Consider the following 20,960-nt stretch of genomic DNA (forward strand, 5'->3'; position numbering starts at 1 on the left):
ACTACCCTACACCACAGCTCATTTCTGTCCTGTCTATAGAGCAGTCCTTATGAACTCTGTCTCCACTTTTACAAAACTCCTTCTCAGCAGTTTTGTTTCTGTCCTCTCCATTCCTGAGTTCGTTCCTCTGTCGTCCCATCTTTCTCCTTCACCTCATATCTGACTGCCTTTTCTCGCGCGGTATATTTGGTTTGCTGTTCTCCATCCCTTCTTCCCAGCTCTCTTTCAATTTTCGTTCCTATCATTCCTTTCATCCCGTTTCCTTCCAGTCCTGCTTTCTTTCGTCTCTCGCCTTGACCACTTCACTCTCTCCTTTCTCGGGCCTACACATCTTGTGGTTGAAAATGCTCTGAGGTGGGCGCCCCTCTGGAATCGTATCTGATTGCATTAATAACGAACAAAAAGCAGCGGTGACTTTCTGACTACTTCGTTCCATATATCCATTACAGGTACTAGATGTGTCATATGACAATGATCCAGGGTGACACTGCTGATGATAAAGACACGGGGCTGAAAGACAAGGCTCAATGCCAGTGAAAAAACACTCATAGTTTTTCCATGTGTTTTCATGCATTGCTAAACTAAGATGCCATCATGTACAGGACGAATATCCCAAACCAAACCTGCGCGAGGTACTGAGCCTAAATGGACATGGTGCGACAAGGAAAGGTAATGTATTTTCAGCAGCGGCCCATGCAGGTAAGCGCAGTGGGGCGGTGGGGTGGGGCAGGGGTGAAAGTGACAAACAACGGGATAGGGAATATGAAATATATAAAACCACTTATCTTGCACTCGGCAATGCCCTAAAACCAGTCCCCGAGCCATAAAAATGACCCCCCCACCCGCCCCAAAATCAGGCCCCAGCCCCACTTACTAGACCGCGTCCCAGAGCTTCCTCAGCCGATCCTTCCAGTTCCTCTTCCCACCCATCCGCACATCTAGACCACGCACTGCCTTACCTATGTGTGGTTAAGGCATATGCGTGGTTAAGGCAAGTGTCGTTCGGCTTGCTGGGAAACGGCATGCGTGGCTCAGCCCGCATTGTAAAGGCCGTTTCCCCAAAAGTCGTACGATTGAAACAGTCCCAAATGCACACTACTATTACAACACACCCAGAGACTTCCCAGTGCGTTTAAAGCACTTGGAAGATTTTCTCTGCACACCTCACAGCCATCACCTCACAAATGGCAGTGCCAGTCACCGTTACCTCCTGAATATACAAAACTAATGGTTAAGCACCAGGCTCTCTGCTGAAAAACACTCTGTTATTACAAGAGACAGTGGTCCCTGAGTTAGTGGAGAATGTATATGCAATAAATATAGCCTCAATCAGTGCAATATTTTAGCCGATATCCAGCTGGACAAGGGCGATTTTCATATGCAAAGTAGTTGAATAAAGCAAAAATGCAAGTTAATAACAGTGGGATACAAGCCTGTATCCATGAACCCACATATCAAACAGACAAACAGAGTAAAAGGCTCAGGCAGTTTGCAGTTGTTTCCATAAGGTAATACGCAATAGAAAAAACAACAATTATGAGAAGGTCACCTTTACACAAAATACATATAAAAATCACTGTGTATATGGTTGACAACTATGTCGACGGCGTTTCGATCCTTAACCGAAGGATATAGGATCATCATCAGGACTTTTGGATACAGTGCCTGAAAACAATCGCCTGTAATTTACTTCAGTGTAGCCTTGTGGGCAAGGGCTTGTGTGAACACGTCAGGATTGCAAGTGGGGCCCTTAAACCCTAGGAGTTCAGGGAAGTACAGAGTCACAGGATAATTAGGTTGGAGCGGGATGAGTGTCCTCGCAGAATCGGCAGGAATTGAATTTCCTCACATTATAATCAGGAAGTGTAAGTCCTCTCAATGGAAGCAATACTGTGATGGTCCCGGGTCGGCACCCAATGCAGTATTGGACCTATTGTAGAAGTCGGGGTGGCATAATGGTGCAGTTGGCACACAACCACTAAAGAATCAGTGTGAAGAAGGCCTTGTCCTCCTAACTATGCACACCACCTCAGATAATGTTTCCTAACCAAAAGAACTCTGCTCAAACACAAGTCAAACAAACAGCATTAAGGCACATTCTACTTGCACCATCACTTCTGTTACGAGACAGTGACCAAACAACTATCTGCCAAGCACACTGCACCCAATGTGTCAGTGCCAATCATGCAAAAATCTTTACCTAAATTAGACCTACTGCCGATCAGCCAAACGCAGTGTCAAAATCATCTCCACTCCGAGAGTGACCCAATTTTGTCAAGACCTCAAACTCCTATTGGGTCTGGCCCAAGGTACAATGGAAAAAATAAAAGCTGTGCCTTTCCCTAAATTCTAGAAACTTTGTGGCCCTTCCCTGTCCTGCAGCCTGAAGTAAACCTCAGAGGCCCCTGCAGTTCACATTTCATCTGGGTGCCCGTCTCCTGCTGCACCCCTCCCTTTTCCCACTTCTAGCAAGACTTTATGCCCAGTGCAGCTCATAACAGCTCCAAACCGGTCTCCATCAGCTCCCCATAGATTGGACTGCTACCAGGCACACAGAGGAAAGCTGCACATGCATCTGGTCAGCAGACGGGAAAAAGATAGTGACAACAGACACTAACTAACTTACTAGGACCTCGGACCCAGTGTGTCAATGTTTATTGATTCCACAACGGGTTCCTTCCTTCTACTGGGCCAATGCAACAAACAAGAGCACCCCCTGAAGTGACGGGCTCAGGCTCAGCTTCATAACGTTTTTTGAAAATGAAACCATACAGAATACTTGAACACGTGTTACTGCAAATTAATCAGAAGTGTGAGAAGCAACTCCCTGCACCCCTTTTAAAGCCCGCCTCCTGTTGTGATGGATAACAAATTGTTGCCACCCACTACTCCATTGTTGCATTCGACCTGGTTTGCCCCTAGCCATTGAAATGAATGGGGCAGTGCCGGCTGGTCACATTTGAAAGTGGTAAGGCGTAAAAATTGTGGTACACCACGGCGAGCAAGCATAGCGAGCGAGCACGAACGGCCAAAGGAGGGTTCGTAGGGGGGTTCTCCCCCCGAGAATTTTTTTTAAAACGAGTGGGCAAATAGTGCATTTTCAAGCAAGTTTGAGAACACGTGTACTTTACTCTTCACAGTCATAAACGAGGTGAGGGTTCGCCTAAACTAATTGAGTAGGTTATCCAGTCCAGGTTTTAGCTTTGTACTGTGAGTCGTGTAGAGTCTACATGTCCCAGAATGCACAGCAAACTCCTTGCTTGGATGAGCTAATCATGCAAGGATCTTAGAAACATGGGTGCTCGGATCCAGTGATTCTCTACAAGAGGGTTTTCGATTTCCATGTAAGACTAGCTCAGCCAGCTCACGTTTTTTTAAAATTTGTTTACTAGAATATGTAGTCATTTTGAAGGTATTACACAATCAGTACCAAGAGTCCCTGAATACAAAAAAAAACTGGACTGTATAAGCTGCTCACGCATGGACCTAGGAAATTTGAAATCTCGGAGTAAATGTTTTTCGCAAAGCTTGAACAGCACATCAACAAGCAAAGGGGCATCTTGGAATCCTGACAGCAGGTGGTGATACAGTCAGACCTAAAGGGGAATTTTCATTTTTTCATTGCATGGTCTATTTTACACATGCAACCGATCACATTGCTTTTTTCATCTAGATTTTAGTTTTAGAACAAATGCACAACTGCTTCCATGCCTTAATACTGATTCACATAATTCTGGTTTTCCAGTACAAGAGTTTGCAGGTGCTGGGCACCAGTATTCACTTTTGAGGGTGGTGCTTTGTTTTTCATCATCAGACTGACCCTGAGTAGGACAGAGAAAGACAGAAAAGAGAGAAAGAAGGAAGAACAGAATGTCAGGAAAACTTTATGACTAGCAAGGAAAAGACTCTACATTATATTTTATAATGCAAAAGAAAGTGTAGGGTGGTTGAAGACAGAGGCACAAGACTGGATCCAGAAATCCTAGTATTCAGGGACACGGACCACTAAGAAAAATGTTGAGCCTCTCCGCTTATTTTTTTCCAGTAATTAAGTACTTCAATCACATGCGAAGTTACGAGTCCAGGCGTGTCTAGTGTTGTTGGGAAGAAAAAAAAAAACAGAAGTATGGCGCTGTGGAGCAAGTTGACAGTTTTTCCAGAGGCCAATCTCAAGTGAATTAACTAATGCCGTTCCTGCTGATAGAACCACATAAAGTGGATCTTTTCATTTCAGTTTAACTAATTTTGCAATGATACAACGTTCTTTTTATGCAACACTTCATTATACAGATTGTTAAATATATAAATGGCATCTCAATACTGTTAAAATCAACCTTCCGATAAATCAGTACAATCAATTATATCAACCAACAGCATGCCAATAAAGCATTTGCGAGAATAAAATGCGGAAAAGATTATTCACACACCCCTAACCGCCCAGCAGGCTAATAAATGTAAAAGAGCTTTTAAAGAAGGCGCAGCCCTGTGGCAGGCTGAGGCTAGTGAAAACCCCACACTGCGAGAAGTTAAGGCCGACCTGCAGCTGGGCGTTTAAGTGTGCTCATACGGACAGTGCACGCAGATGCAAGCGAGCCACTATGGCTCATAATGTGATAGTGGGGGATTCGGGAGGTACCTCGGGGCATGCGGCTGGGGGCGTTAGCCGACTGCTTGGGATAGTGGGAGGGGATAAGGCCTAACATGCTGCAGCCGCATTAAGGGGACACAAGTACACGGATGCTAGTTCTGCGGCGTCAGCCACGTGCGCTGACGTCACCGTTTATTTATACTCCCTGGTCCGAGCCTGGCCCTGGGAGTTGCTGCTGCAACAATGTATTGCAGTGGCCGGGTGGCTCACTACACATAATACTGCACAAAAACACAGAAACAGCCAATTAAAAAGCACGTACCAAATGCCTAAAGCAGAAACACCTTGCATTCCAGCCTCAGCTGCTCGCCGCACCTGCGCAGTTCAGGTAATCATGAAGGAGTCCATGCAGGCTCCCTCCACCCAGCCTACTTTGTTCTTAAAAATAAACAGTTTCGTTTTTTCACCACTATTCAACCCTCTTCAACAGGAAAAATGCGTGTTTTTTTAAAGTGTTCCGCCACACATGCCTCTTCTGTGTTTATGCCCAGAATATTGCAGGGTGTAAAACGAACCAATGGTGTGAAACTGCACTTTTCCTTCCCCTTTCTGAGAGCAAGCTCACTCCACACTAGTCGCGGCCAGCATGGCAGCGTTGTGATAGGCTAGGACTCCGTCCGTACAGGCTTCCATAGGGAGGCAGTTTTCTTAATGCAGGCTGCATGCAGCCTACATGGAGAAAATGGTTGAGTGTGCATGACTGGTTTGGTCTTCCCTGGGGTCGACCAAACAGTCAGTGCCCACAACATTGGGCTAGCCACTCCTCCCCGACTGGCCCGCCCCAACCAAACCCTTCTTCTGCTTTCTCGCAGTGCGAGAGGGAGTAACAGAAAATGGTATACCATTTTATATTACTGCTTCTCGCACTGTGAGAAAGCAAGTGAGGCGACGCTCCTCCACCCACGTGGAGGAGCCGCCGGAGTATTGTTAACTCCTCTCAGGGCCACTGTACATACATGCATCCAAGAAGCAACACTGTAAATCACATTATCCATGCCATCTAATATGACGTCACGGCTGTAGCATGGGCCTGCAGGTCGAAGAACACCACACCCGGCACATGCGCAGCAGGACATTTCCAAAATCAATCTCCCTTATCCCCTAAGAAAAACACAGAGATTCAGACCACTTTATCAACGAGCAGTAAGTAGTCATTTCTTTTAGCGGCTCAGTGTTTTTTCTTCTCTTCTTGCCTCTTCCCTCAGGGTGGAAGGGCAACGCCCCCTATGCCAGTTTTGATAGGATAAGACAGATTGTTGCTTGGACCATGTGGGCGAATCTTTCCATTTGCTATTGGTCTTTAATTGTTGGGGGCTTGAGGATCCAAGTTTGTTATCTTTAATGATGGGTGTATTTAAGACTTTATTAAGTCTTCTGGAAAACGCTTTTGTTTGAAAACTCCTTTTTGTTGGAAAACAAACTTTTGGCCCTCCCGGTCTAATGATTGGGAGGGCCACTGAAGTTGAAAGAAGAAGGTGGTTTAAGGTTTGAGGGGGACAAAGGTCGGAAGGACAAGGGGCTAGCTGGCTAGTTTGACAAGATTCTGAAATTTTGGTTGGAAATAATTATTCAGCAGAGAGCAGAGGCTGTTTTAACCATTCCTTAGAGGGGTTTGATGGAAGTGGGTTTATACCGCTTGTTTTTTGTGTTTTAAGTATGAATCTAACATATCTGCTATGGTTGTGTAATGAGTTGCCAGTTTGCATCACAATTCCTGAAAATTGGGATGGGTTCCTTCTGTACATTTTGGATTGCAAAATTCTTTGAGTAGTTTAAAAAACTCTTTATTAGGGCATTTTGCTTTGTGGATTCTGGTTGAGTAGTAGCTTATTTATCTCTTTTGATTGGCGACTTGTGCATTCTACATTATCTGTGCAACTGTATTTTGTCTCGAGGGTTCCTTTTTTTTTTTTATCTGCATTCATCCAAGGGGCTTATTTTCTTTTATGTTCAGATGTTTTTCTAGATTAATATATCAAATACCGGATGGAGCCATCCATAGATTTTTTTAACTGAGTTTATTGTGTCCAAAATTCGTCTTGGAAGTCAGTTTGGCTTCTAGTGCCTCCAAATTCATTCAGTTACAAGTAAGCTGAGTAGTGTCTTGCAACTAGGTGGTGGTCTGACCACGTGACCGGGTAATACTTCGGCATTCTACAAAGTCTGGGTTGCTGGAAATTACATCTAAGGCGTGTCCTACAAAGTGTGTGAGTTTGGGAATGAGCTGTGTGTCTAAACCTGTGAGGATAGTTCTGGGATGGGGCATATTTGGTTTGTCAAAACATATGTTCAGGTCACCAAAGATGTATGGGTTTGAATATTTGGTATGTAGGTTTGAAACTGTGTGTATAAAGGTGTCAGGGAATGCTCCATTGTTTGGTGGTGGCCTGTAAAGAAGGAGGAAGTTATTTGTAAAGGCTGGAGTAGGAATGCGTGTAACAAGGAAGGCCTCACAACCTTGTAGGGAAACATTCTAAGCTTTGGTGAGATTTGTTGATCCTTAAATATATAACAGCTAAGTCACCTCCTTCTTTGCTATGAGATTTTGTGTAATGGTTTGATATACTGGTGGTGGAGTAGCATAATCTAATATTGGAGCCATGTCTTTCCCCAGCCATGATTCATTTTGAAGAGGGAGTGAGGTGGTGGTGGTGGAATAGGAGGGTCTGGTTTTATGGCTCTTAACACTGTAATGGATGATAGATAGGTGTATGAGCTATCTTACATATTTGTGGACTGGGTGGTTGATGTCTTTGTTGCTTGGAAACTGTGAGGTAGGTGGGTGAGAATTTGAGTTATTTATGTTCGCATTAATTGTATAGTGGATGCGTATTGATGATTTGGGATGGGGTAGTTTGGGAATGTCTAAGATATTTGTGTGCAGGTGTTGGGGGTTTGTTTTGGTCGGGTAGTAATGTCCGATATTGATGTAGTGACTTGAAATGTAGGATTTGAATGTGAAGGATTGGGTTGAAGTAGATGTTGAAGGAGAGAAGAGTAGAGTTGAGTGCTAAAGGAGTGTCTCTCAGGAGTATGGCAGCAGATAAACAAGGCTTAGGAGGGATAGTTCTAGGGTGAATGGGGTAGAGGTAGGCTTACTGGTGGAAAATTGTGTTGAAGGAGTGGTGTCATAGACTTCAGGTGGCAAGAAGAAAAATGTTGTGTAGTGGGAGGGTATGATGGTGGCTGAGTAGATGGTTAAGAGGGTTGGCATGGGCAATGTTTGGAGTTGGTAAAGGGTAGAGGAATATTTAGGGAGAAAAGAGATGTGGTGTGTGAGATTGAAAGGACTATGCATATGCACAGTGTGGGGTAGTGGCATAGTGGGTATTGGTGTTTTGAATTGGGGCATAGCACAGAGTTGTGGCTTGTACAGAAGTGCAAGGGCCCTAGTATGGCTGGAGGGATAGAATAGTATTTAGGGGTGTTTTGTGAAGGTGGATAGTGGCTGGGTGAGGGTTGGTTAGATTGTCCCTGTGTGCTGCGAGTGGTAGGTGGGTGTCTTTGAGAGATTGTGTGGTTGTTTCCTGGGTTATTTGTACAGTTTGAAAAGCAGGCAGAATTTCTAGCCATAGGTACTACCAGGCCCGAACATGCCCGAACAGGCTGAAACAGGGAAGATGTTAATATCCTCTCCACTCTTTGTCTCTATACTCTGGCTGAGCTGCCCTGAGAAGACAGCAAGTATAGGCTGGTGGTGGGATCATGTGACCATGTTTCAGTCTCACCTAAAGGTCATCTTAGTAGTTGCCCAGAAACCAAGTGCATCTGGAGGTGTGTGTGTTCAAATTTCTAATACACATCTTCTGTTTGAGATAGCAGGTAGGGAAAGATGACTGGAGGAAGGAGGGGGAAGGTAGGAAGTCTGGGTCTTGCAGCAGTGAAAATTTGTAGACAACAGGCAGGCAGAATTGCACAAAATTCATAAACATATTTCAGCTAACAGGAGCAAACTTTGTCACAAAAGCTGATCTGAAGCTGATATCCCTTCCTTCTTCATGTCTCTTTAATTATAGGCAAATGAGTACACAGCTATTGGGCTATTAAGTAGACTGTGGTAGTCAGCGGGCCGTGAGGGGATAAAGAAAGGGGGCATAGAATAGGGTGAAGTCAAAGTGCACAGGATCACGCAGAGTGAGTGGAGAGAGAAAAGAGAGAAATAGTGCAGAGTTGAAGACAAAAAAAACAGAGTCTGCATCGGTGGAAAACAGAGCAAAGAAATCAGAGAAAGGCCAGTGTGGAGCCAGGAAGTTGGGAGAGGGAGATCACATGGTCCAGTGGAGAAGGAAGGGAGAGAAAGAGCGCAGAGCAGAAAACACACAAAAACTGAGGCTTCAAAGAGGGAAGGTGGATCAAAGAAATGGGAGCAGAGGCAATAAGTTGAGTGGGGGTTATGGGAATGTGAGATTTCACAAACAGTGAGTAGGAAGGGCTCCTACTAAGCCCAGCAAGCAAAATTAGATTTCTTTGAGCAACAAGAGCATGCAGAGCTAACAAGAGTAGAGTCCAAATGGATTAGTAAAGGGGACCTGAAATGCAGAAAGTAGCAGGTGTTACACTATGAAATATTTTTAAAACAGTGAGACCTGGTTTAAGGCCAGATTAAAAGAAGGAATAAAAGTGCTCCTCTTACCTGCTGTTTTAGGAGATTATATTATCTCTCTCCTTAACAGTTCATTGGAGACCGGCCTTTTACCATCAAGTTTTAAGGAGGCTCGAGTTAGACCATTGTTAAAGAAGCCAGGTGCCGATGCGACCATTTTGAAAAATTATAGGCCGATCTCTCAACTGCCTTTCCTGTCCAAGGTTTTGGAGCAACATGTGCTGAGGTCCCTCTCTGCATTCCTGGAGTCACACCATATACTCCAGGAGCGTCAGGCGGGCTTTCGCGCACACCACAGCACCGAGCTGGTGATGCTCTCGGTGCTGGATGAGCTCAGAGGTATGGCTGACAATAAGAAACCAAGCGCCCTAATACTTTTAGATCTTTTAGCGGCGTTTGATACTGTCAGCCATTCCCTGCTATTGGACAGATTGGCCTTTTTTGGGATAAAGGATCTGGCCTATAAATAGTTACAGTCTTTTCTGAAAGGAAGGGCACAGAGGATCCAATTGGGGGATTGTATCTCGAAAGTTGGTGTTTTGGAGTGCGGAGTCCCTCAGGGCTCTGCCGTATCTCCACTACTATTTAACCTTTATCTGCAACCTCTGATCAACTCCTTAGCTAACATGGGTTGTCGTGTATTTAACTACGCTGACGACACCCAGTTACTATTGAGCATTGATAATACGGTTGCAGCACAAACCAACACTCAAAACATTCTTAGACACACGGTCAGATGGATGACGGCAAATCTGTTGAAAATAAATCCAGATAAAACAGAGATATTGGTGGTTTCGACCACAGTCTCACCTTGGTGTGATCTATATTGGCCCCAGGAATTGGGTCCCACGCCGATACCAAGCAATAAAGTAAAGAGTCTTGGTATCAAGATTGACAATGAGCTGTCAATGGCCAGTCAGATCTCTTCTGTTGTAGGGACTTGTACTGGTCTGATTAGACAGTTGCGTAAACTTGTCCCTTTCCTTTCCTTCTCCATACTTTGTACAGTTGTCTCTGCTATAATTATATCAAGGTTGGATTATGGGAACGCCCTTTACTTGGGTTTACCTAAGTCTTTGACCAACAGATTGCAGGTTGTATTGAATGATGAAGCACGACTGATTTTTAGGCTCCCTAGAAGAACTCAAGCTTCACCTTTATTGCACAAGTTACACTGGCTTCCTATTGTGCAGAGAGTGGAGTTCAAGAGCCTATGTACGGCTCATAAGGCAATTTATGGGCAGGCTCCTGTATATATTAAGGAACGCCTGGAGCGTTACAAGCCTAAACGAGCTCTTAGATCTTGTGACGCTCAGTTGTTGGTTTGCCCTCGATACAAGCTGTCAACCAAAGGAGGTAGATCCTTCTCGGTGCTGGCCCCACAGTTATGGAACAGATTACCTGAATCACTTCGGAGAGAAGGAAATCTTCTATGCTTCAGGAAGCAGTTAAAAACGCTCCTTTTTAAGGAGGCTTTTGGCCTATTTAAATAGCTATCTTGCAAGGTTCCTCTCTCGCTCTCTTCTGTTTGAAATATAGTTGTTGGTTATTGTAGGAAGGTGGATATCTGACTATGGTTACCCCCAACTTTTTGCCTAGTGTCTAGCTGGTTTTTCGACTTAGTTGGCCTGAGATCCTGCCATTCAGGGTCTCAGGCTGTCTGCTCTCTCTTTAAAATGGACTCCATGTACCCTAGGTACATAACCAATTGGTAAGGATCACCTTATTGGACCCTGTACAGTGTACCCTAGGTACCCAGGGCATAGGTGTACCCTAGGCCTCCCAGGGGCTGCAGTATGTATTATGGCACCCCTGGTCTGGCCTTCCAATCAGACACAACTGGCTGATCACTCAGCTGGGGCAAGGTCGTGTAATCAACCCTTGCTTAGATATAGTATGCCTATATCTACCCTTATATATAGACACATGTGTACCTATCAGTCACTCCTATGGCAGGCCTTAACAATCCTGGAGGCAGAGTGCTTGGTAACATGTGAGATGGTGCTCTAGCATGAGCTGAGCCTGTCTGCAGCTTTCGGAACCATGTCCTTATAGCTGTTCTATGATATAGCCTACCATATACTCTTAAAGTGCCTTATAATCTTAAACGGTTATGGTAACTATGGTTTGGCTTTATCAAAACGTGTCGTGTAAGGTGTCTAACACTTTGGAATAATACCCCCATACCATTTCTGGTGATGAGGCTATTATTCCTCCCTTCTAGAGGGAGAGACATGTTAAAATCCTACTTTGCTGTTTACCTCTGACCAAAGCCTCAGCATCACAAAATGGATGCTGCTGCCACAGACACACGTCTGACCTCCTGCTGCTGGGAGTGATCCCAGCCAGGGAGGCCTGGACAATAGGTTTCCTGCTTGGGGAGGTGCTAGCACTTCCCCAGACAGCCTTTAGTGTATTGGGGCAGGGTGGGCTGAAAGGAATGAGACATGCCTGGGGCACACAAGGTGTTCCTTGCATAGTCCAGTTCAAACCGGCGCTGGGGCACTCCAGCCCCAGCTCTGGCGCGAAACTGGACGAAGGGAAGTGGGTGTAACCACCCCCTCCCAGGTCCCACCCATAAGGCGTGACCTAGCAGGTATCCCAGCCCCCCAGATTAGTATAAGAGTGGGAGTTGGGCCTCAAGACTTTGGATTATCCTGAACCTGCAAAACTGAACAGAAACTCTGGACCTTCGATATTCGACGAAAGAAGAAGACTGAAGAATCTCCCTTGTAGCCAAGGAGTGGCTACCCTGTGCAAACAGGCACCATCAAGAGACTACCCTTTGCTTTGCCCACGTTCTACGAGGAACCAACTGCAGAGCCTGACCAGAGCCTTGACTTCCAGACTTCTCCGACCCTGATCCACATCTACAGCAGAGCTGAGATCCGTGGAGGCGACGAGCGACGTGGGACCAGCTACCTGGAAAAAGTGGCTAGTAACTTAAAGCGCAGCTTCTGAGGTACCCTCGAAGTTGTGCACCGGGGATTGAGAAGCCCCAACCCCAAGCACCATCTGCACCGAAGATCAGCCCCCCACACTCCACGAGTCCTGCGTGGGGCCCTTCAGCATTTTCCTGCTTGCCGCATCTGTCCGTTTGCTTGCCCGCTGGCTAGTGGCCTTTGTGACGACGCACCCTGAAATCTTCTGCACTGGTTTGGCTCCTCCAGACTGGCTCCCGCTTCTCTGCAAAGAAGAAGCACCCCAGACCTTCCTGGTCTGCACCAGAAGCAAGTCCTTCGTTCTTCGTGGGTTCCGCTTGCCAAGGCTTGGTGAGTTCTAGTCCAACTTCGACGCCGCCGACAGCAAGAGCCTTCGTGGGACAGCTCGCTTCCTGGTCCTGGTTGCCCTCGACGCTTCCTGGTCCTCCTGGCTGCAGCGACAAGCTTCACCTTCACCTGCAATCTTCACGACATCGCCTGGTTCCTTCCTGGTTCCACGTGGTCACTGGCTAGTGACCTTGACTCTGTCCCTTCTGCTTGCAGGTTTCTTCTCTTCTAGATCCCAGCCTTGGGATCCACCGGACACTCTTCACTGACTGCCTGTCAGCATCTTTCTTCAGGCATCCATAGGAGTCGACGACGAAAATGACGCATCTTCACCCCTATGCACCCGCAGCCTGTGGGCTAGGTAACTTGGGTACTCCGGTGCTCATCAGGATAGTGACTATCCTAGTGTCTAGTATTCAAGTCTCAACTTCCTAGCTACTCCGGAAGTGTCCTAAATCTACCGTTTTCTAAACTGTACTATTGCTATTGACTTTTACGCATTACGCGTGAGTGTTTCCACTCTGCACACGAATCCCGTGGGCCTCCCACTTCCTAACTAACGCTAGTGTAGTGTAGCCCCAGCGATTCCCTAGGCCTAGGCCTATTCTATTTCCGTGACAGTGGTTCTTATACCACTTACTTAGTATATGGTTTGCGTGGCCCCTAGGGCCTAACTGTATTACTTACCTGTGTGACTTAATGTATGCTTAAATAAGACTGTGTTGTACTTACCTCTAATCTCATAAAGAGTGCTGAGGGTTTGACTAGAATAAATACACTTTATTTTATATATATATCTGTTGTGGTGTCCTTTCATTTGGTATTCAAGGGATTATATATGGTATCACAGCTGGCTTCACATGCCATTCAGAGTTTAGCCTAAGACTGCTCTTGTCCATGCTACCACTAGGATAGCTGGTCTATAAGGTTGACTTTACAACCAATCACCATAAGGGTATTTGGACTGATATAAGGTGTACACTAGAACTAGTGACATCATACATCAGGCCAACTTCTCACAGTTATCGGTCCTAAGCGCCTAGAGACCTGTAGGTGAGTTGGCGCTATATAAACCGGAGTTAACATAACATAACATAACATAACATGTGTCAGTGTGTCCTGAGGAAGGAAGTCTTGGTCCCCAGACGATAGAACCTGTGGAGGGGGAGGTCACATGGTGCAGACCTTTGGTCTCTCCACCTTTTTTGTTGATGCCCGGGCTGAGATGCCCTGGGGAGACGGCTAGTTTAGGCTGGTGGTGAAGTGGGCCCCTTGGGGTTTCCCTCAGAAATTAGTAATTACCAAGAGAATAAGTAACCCTGATCCCAAATACCCAGGTACATATTTCGTCTGGGCATTCAGGCTGATTGCTGCAGCCAAATCCTTGAGTAAAATACATCAGACCCACAGTCTTCCTGTAATTCTGATTAGGCCATTACTTGTTGGCTACTGACCCATAACTATTGCAAGAGTACTTGTAATAGAGGTCTGGTCATGGGAAGGTGGGAGATGAGATGATCAAGTGGATGTGCACATATGGCCTGAATTAGCAGAAGGGCCGGATGTGTTGAGGCCCCTGTGAAACTTTGAGTGCTCTTAAAACATACAGGACCACGAGATGGCTCATGAGACTCCTAGGCATTCTGATTATAAACAAATCGTAGAGGGACTTATTATCTTATCTTATGTGGCTTTGTAGAATGTGTCATTACCCGAAGGCATCCCACTGCTGTGGATTAGACATTACTCTAACCTTATAATACATAGAGGAGTTAGTTGGCATTATAGGCAGGTTTAGAGGCGCTTTCTAAATTTGAGTTCATTGAGCTCTGTTCTCAAGTCGAAAGGCATTGGATTCCACAGTTTGGGGGATATATAAGAGAAGGATCCTGCACTCCATCTGGACTTCTGAATGCGAGGGACCTTTAGAAGACCAGGGTTAGAGGACCTTAATGTTCTAGTAGAGGTGTAGGAAGTAAGGAGAGCCCTAATCAATCAATCAATCAATCAATCAATACAAACTTTATTTCGCTACTACATAAAAAGCATAACATAAAGCCAGATACACAGTATGAAAAACTAAGCTTCCTCACTAATAAAATCCATAAATTATGTGCTTACATTTTTTTGACACATCACCAGATTATATCTGAATATATTCCATTTTAGATGTAAAAGGCAGTGGTGTCAAAGAATAGTAGGGACCTCTGGAGTGTCATCAGTGCCCCATTTTTTAAAGACCATACAGATAATAACCTTGAAGTATATGTGAATGAAGAGGTGTGGGTAGCCTATTTCGAAAACATTTTTGGTGAGTCGGAGGCAGGAAACCCCCAGTCATTCTGCACTCTGCAGACTATGACTGTGGATAGCTTGTCCTTCGACTTGGGAGAGGTGAGACAGGGATTGGAACAGTGCAGCAGATCCAAGGCCCCTGGTCTAGATGGGGTTCCCATTGATTTATTTCTAGACAACCTGGAACTCTATGATTGATTCCCCTGTGAGTTATGCAAAGTGTTTTGAATTGTATTCTCTTCTCCACTGGTAACCAGTGCAAGGAGACCAAAGCATTTTTGGCTGACAACATTTGGGTAATTTGAAGATTGTTCTGGCCGCAGCATCTTGAACCACTTGCAGTCTTTTAAAGAGTGATTTGAGTGAGCCCAGATACAAGGAGTTCACGTAGTCTAAGCGTGACAAAATAGTTATTACCTTGCAAACAAAGGTTCCATAAAAAAGACAAAAAAAAGGCACAGGGCAACCTGGCCGACAAACTGATAGACATAATGCATAGATCCTACAACAACAATTTTATGCCATCTAATGATAATTCCATTTCTTGGGCTTCAACCAGCACATTCATTATATTGTATAAAAACCACTATGCTAAAGGAGGCAAACCAGTAACTGAGAGGAGGACTTGTGATGAAGGGCGTTGCGACCTCTGCCAAACACAGCAACATATTGGAATTCAGCCAGGCACGCAACGCGCCCTCTCGCTGCTGGTGAGCAGTCAAAAAATCGATTTTTTAATATCGACATACACTAATATCGAGTTTTTAATATCGTAGGGACAGAATATCGATGTCAAGAATATCGTTGACCAGAATATCGACTTTAAGGTGAGTAATATAATTTTTTTTATATCAAAGTAAGTAATATCGAAGTTAGTAATATCGAAGTAAGTAATATCGTTAGCAAAAATATTGATATTTATATTAGTGTTATGTATTTTAGTATGTATTTTATATGTATGTTTAACATTTTTTGTAATGTATTTTTATTATTTTTAAATATATGTATTAAATGTTTAGAAATTAGTAATTTTTTAAAGTAATTCTTGCGTTTTAGTATCAGAGCGGGTTGTGGGTCTATAGGGGAATAGGGTGGGAAGTAATTTAATTATAATTGATTAATTAATATGTTTTTATTCATTGCTATTGATTATTAATGTATTGATAATTAATTAATAATTGGTAATTAATTTTTATTAATGGATTAATTTATCACTATATTCATTATAATTAATTTTTTATTTTATTTATTTATTGTTATCGTTAATTACTTTATTGTTAATTAATTATTAGTTGGTGATTCATTTGTATTATTGATTAATTGATAATTACATTAATTATGTAAATTGTTATGTGTAGTGGGTTGTGGGTTTATAGAGGAATAGGGTGGGAAGTAATTTAATTATAATTAATTAATATTTTTTTATTTCTTGTTATCGATTATTAATTTAGTGATAATTATAAATTTTTAATTAATTTGTATTAATTGATTAATTTATAATTATATTAACTATAATGTATTAATTATTATTATTTATTTATTGCTATTGTTAATTAATGTATTGTTTATTTATTAATTGGTAATTATTTTTATTAATTGGCTAATTGACAATTACAATATGTGTGTTTTTTTAATGTGTAGCGGGTTGTGTGTTTACGGGGGAATAGGGTGGGAAGTAATTTAATGTTATTTAAGTAAATATTAATGTAATTTTATTGGCATTTATTATTAATTTTTTAGTTAATTAATTTTTAATATGTGATTTATTTTACAACAATTATTTAATTAATAAGTATGTTAATTTAACCCCTACGCTATCCTCCATTTTCCACACTGTTACATTCACTGGAGTTGGAATATTAATTTTAACCCCTACGCTATCCAACACTTTCCCTACTGTTGCACTCCCTGGAGTGAGAATAGTAATTTTAACCCCTACGCTATCCAACACTTTCCCTACTGTTGAACTCACTGGAGTGGGAATAGTAATTTTTACCCCTACGCTAACCAAGACTTTCCCTACTGTTGCACTCACTGGAGTGGAATTAGTAATTTTAACCCTGACGCTATCCAACACTTTCCCTAATGTTGCACTCACTGACGTGGGAATAGCGATTTTTACCCCTACAACATCCAACACTTTCCCTACTGTTGCACTCCCTGGAGTGGGAATAGTAATTCTTACCCCTACGCTATCCAACACTTTCCCTACTGTTGCACTCCCTGGAGTGGGACTAGTAATTTTAACCCCTAAGCTATCCAACACTTTCCCTACTGTTGCACTCACTGGAGTGGGAATGGTAATTTTTACCACTACGCTATCCAACACTTTCCCTACTGTTGCACTCCGTGGTGTGGGAATAGTAATTTTAACCCCTACGCTATCCAACACTTTCCTTACTGTTGCACTCACTGGCATGGGAATAGTAATGTTAACCCCTACGTTATCCAACACTTTCCCTTCTGTTGCACTCACTGCAGTGGGAATAGTATTTCTTACCCCTATGCTATCCAACACTTTCCTCACTGTTGCACTCCCTGGAGTGGGAATAGCAATTTTAACCCCTACGCTATCCAACACTTTCCCTACTGTTGCACTCACTGGAGTGGAATAGTCATTTTTACCCCTACGCTATCCATCACTTTCCCTACTGTTGCACTCCTGGGAGTATGAATAGTAATTTTAACCCCTACGGTATCCAACACTTTCCTTACTGTTGCACTCACTGGAGTGGGAATAGTAATTTTTACCCCTACGCTGTCCAACACTTTCCCTACTGTTGCACTCCCTGGAGTAGGAATACTAATTTTTACCCCTACGTTATCCAACATTATCTTGCACTGTTTAGATTTCGGAATAGTAATTTTATTACTTCCACTATTTGGGGGCCGATTCCGATCCTGTATTTTTTTTCCCGTACGACTCGTAGCTGTATTTTTTTCCGTACGAATCGTACAAGTCTCGTCCGACCCATGAAGTACGATTCGTATGGTAAAAAGTACATACGGATCGGCCCGATCCGTACAAATCGTTGCGGGAAAAGTTGTACGAGACGGACCCGGACAATTTTCCGTACGAATCGTAAAAGGACAGTCCGAGCGTACAAGTACGATCCGGACCGGCTTTCCGATTTCCGATTCGTACGGAAAACGTCCCGTACACAGGGAATGACTTGTACAAATGCAATGTCGGTGTACGCACCGTACATACGCAATGTCGGTGTACGCACCGTACATAGCAATGGCGGTGTACGCACCGTACATACGCAATGTTGGTGTACGCACCGTACCTAGCAATGGCGGTGTACGCACCGTACATAGCAATGGCGGTGTACGCACCGTACATAGCAATGGCGGTGTACGCACCGTACATAGCAATGGCGGTGTAAGCACCGTACATAAGCAATGGCGGTGTACGCACCGTATATAGCAATGGCGGTGTACGCACCGTACATATGCAATGGCGGTGTACGTACCGTATATAGCAATAGCGGTGTACGCACCGTACATAAGCAATGGCGGTGTATGCACCGTACGTAGCAATGGCGGTGTACACACCGTACATAGCAATGGCCATGTACGCACCGTACATACCCAACGCATGGGGGTGTGTGCCTGTACGAATTGTACCCCTGTACCGTACTGAACCACGGACACTGTAAAACAGCACAAGGAGGGTCTATTCGACGCCCAACACTACAAAACACGTCTACAGTGCACTAAAAATGGAAATGACTGACCTTGACACATCCAAACAGGCAAACAGAGGGGCAAACTCACAACCACCCCTTATAACACACCCACCAAAAATTCAAACTGAGGCCCACCCACAAATGGACCAATAAAAAGGGCCCACACACACAAACCATGCCTTTGCAACAGACTCACTACAGCTAGAGAGCACACACCAACAACTGCACCCATCCACCTTAACATATACACCGTCACACAACCTCCTTCACACATCCCCCTCTACACATTCACACCCACACCGTCACATTCAGACCCACACACCCACAACCATCCACAACCTCACCCCACACCATGCCCACAGACAAGAATCCAAAGTTCACAAGGGAGGAGCTGGAGATCCTTGTCAATGAAGTAATCAGAGTCGAGCCACAGCTGTTTAGAACATTGGTCAGACAGACCAGCATAGCTGAAAAATCACGCCTGTGGCAGAGGATCGTCGATATTGTGACCGCTGTTGCACCCATCAGAAGAACCAGGAATGAATGCCAAGCCAGGTGGTACGATCTGCGGAGGGCGGTCAAGCGCAAAATGAATGATGACTACGCCCAGAGCAACATCACTGGAGGTGGTGCGCCCCGCAGACCAGTACATTACCATCCCTGGGAGGAGAAGGCCCTGCTTCTGCCGGTGGGAGTACATGGACTGCAAGGACTTCCAGAGCCTGGTGAGTACACAAACAACTTATGTAACATGGGGGTAATGGCATCCACAACCCAACTACACAAAATGCACGCAACTACCCCCAAGCCCTCACCGGCCAGAACCAAAGTAAAAAATAACGCTAATGCCACTAACATGTGTATGCTCCATTGAGAAATCAAGGCCATGCTATGTCCCATGCTACATGAAGCAGCAACCCAAGAATGGATGTCCCGTATGCTGGGAGGGTGGGTGGCACAAAACACATTGTTGAACTCCAAATCAGACACAATTGCCCTCATCCCATATTGCCCAGGTACATACCCATGCACCATGCACAATGCACAGGGATTGGGAAAGTACTGCCAAGATAGCTCACACTCGGCCCGGGTGTAGGCAGCACAAGGCCCTCCTGTGACCAGTGCAAACACAAACACCAAGACAACAAGGTCAGATATCTAGGAGAGGAACTCACACTCACTGTCATGGCAGCATACTCCATGAGGGGACAGCTACATCACCTGGGAGCCCCAGTGCCAAATCACACTACACCCACCAGCAGGCCCTGTCACCCACACCCCTTACACAAGCAGACACCCCCGGGATAGGCAATGGATTTACACACTGTCACAATGGGCATGTAACACAACAACACCAATATATAGCCAAAGAAGCATTCAAGCCAAAAATCTACATGTCAAAGACTCAGGAGAACATATCAATCTGTCCCCCGCAACATACCCATCCACAAGTGAACATTGAGGAGAATGCTAGGCACATACAACTACCTGGAGGAACAATGCCAACTTGAATGTGTATGATACATGCATGTTGCATGAAACAGCATTAACATTGTCTGTCTCTCACACACAGGGAAACGTGATGAATCTACCCCCAACAGTGGGGTTGAAGATTCACAGTCCCTGGCCCGGGAGGAACCTGATCCCACCGGCAGCGACGCCTCTCAACATTCCGTGGATGACCCCGACCGACCTGGACCCTCTGGTGTCCAAGCCCAAGCAGAACCTGCTTCAGGACCATCTGTGCCAACCACCACCCCCATTCCTGCCACATCCCAGGAGACACCGAGGAGCCCTGCCCGCAGTGAACAACTGAGCCAGTCTGACCAGGAGGGACAATGAGCGCCGGGCACCCAGGAGGAGGCAGACAACACTGCCACTGCCATCCCTCAGGGGTCCCGTAGACCCGATGTGCCCACAACGGCAGGCGAGGCTCGTGTGGGCAGGGGTGATGGGAGTGGAGGCAGGCAGAGGCGAGAACCTGACCAGCCAGCTGAAGGGACCGGTATGTCAAACATACACAACATCATGGAGGCATACCGGCGTGACACCAGGGAGTTCAGCTAGGTAGTGCTGACCCTCACAGAGATCCAGCAATGCAGGCAAAACACGCCAGTCAACAAGAACACCAAGGACGGATGGAGGCAAGACTGGCTGAGCTCCTGGCGGTGCAAAAGGACATAAGCCATTCACTCCGTCGGATCGCAGACAACATGGGCAACCCTCTCTGTGCCACCAGGCGACGGCTACCACCAGCCACAGGGAGGGAAGAGGAGGAGGAGGAGGATTCGTCCGACGGAGCGTCCCAAGCATCGTCAAGGCCTGCATCTGAGGGTCCCCGGAGGAAGGTGGGTCGTCCACGGAAAAGACCGTGAGAGGCAGCGGACCATCCACATCTCCCAGGTCACCTGGCCTGGCACCTGGCCTTCATGTGCGACAGCATCACCTCATTG

This window comes from Triturus cristatus, chromosome 9 (assembly GCF_964204655.1).
Source record: "Triturus cristatus chromosome 9, aTriCri1.1, whole genome shotgun sequence".
NCBI lineage: Eukaryota > Metazoa > Chordata > Amphibia > Caudata > Salamandridae > Triturus > Triturus cristatus.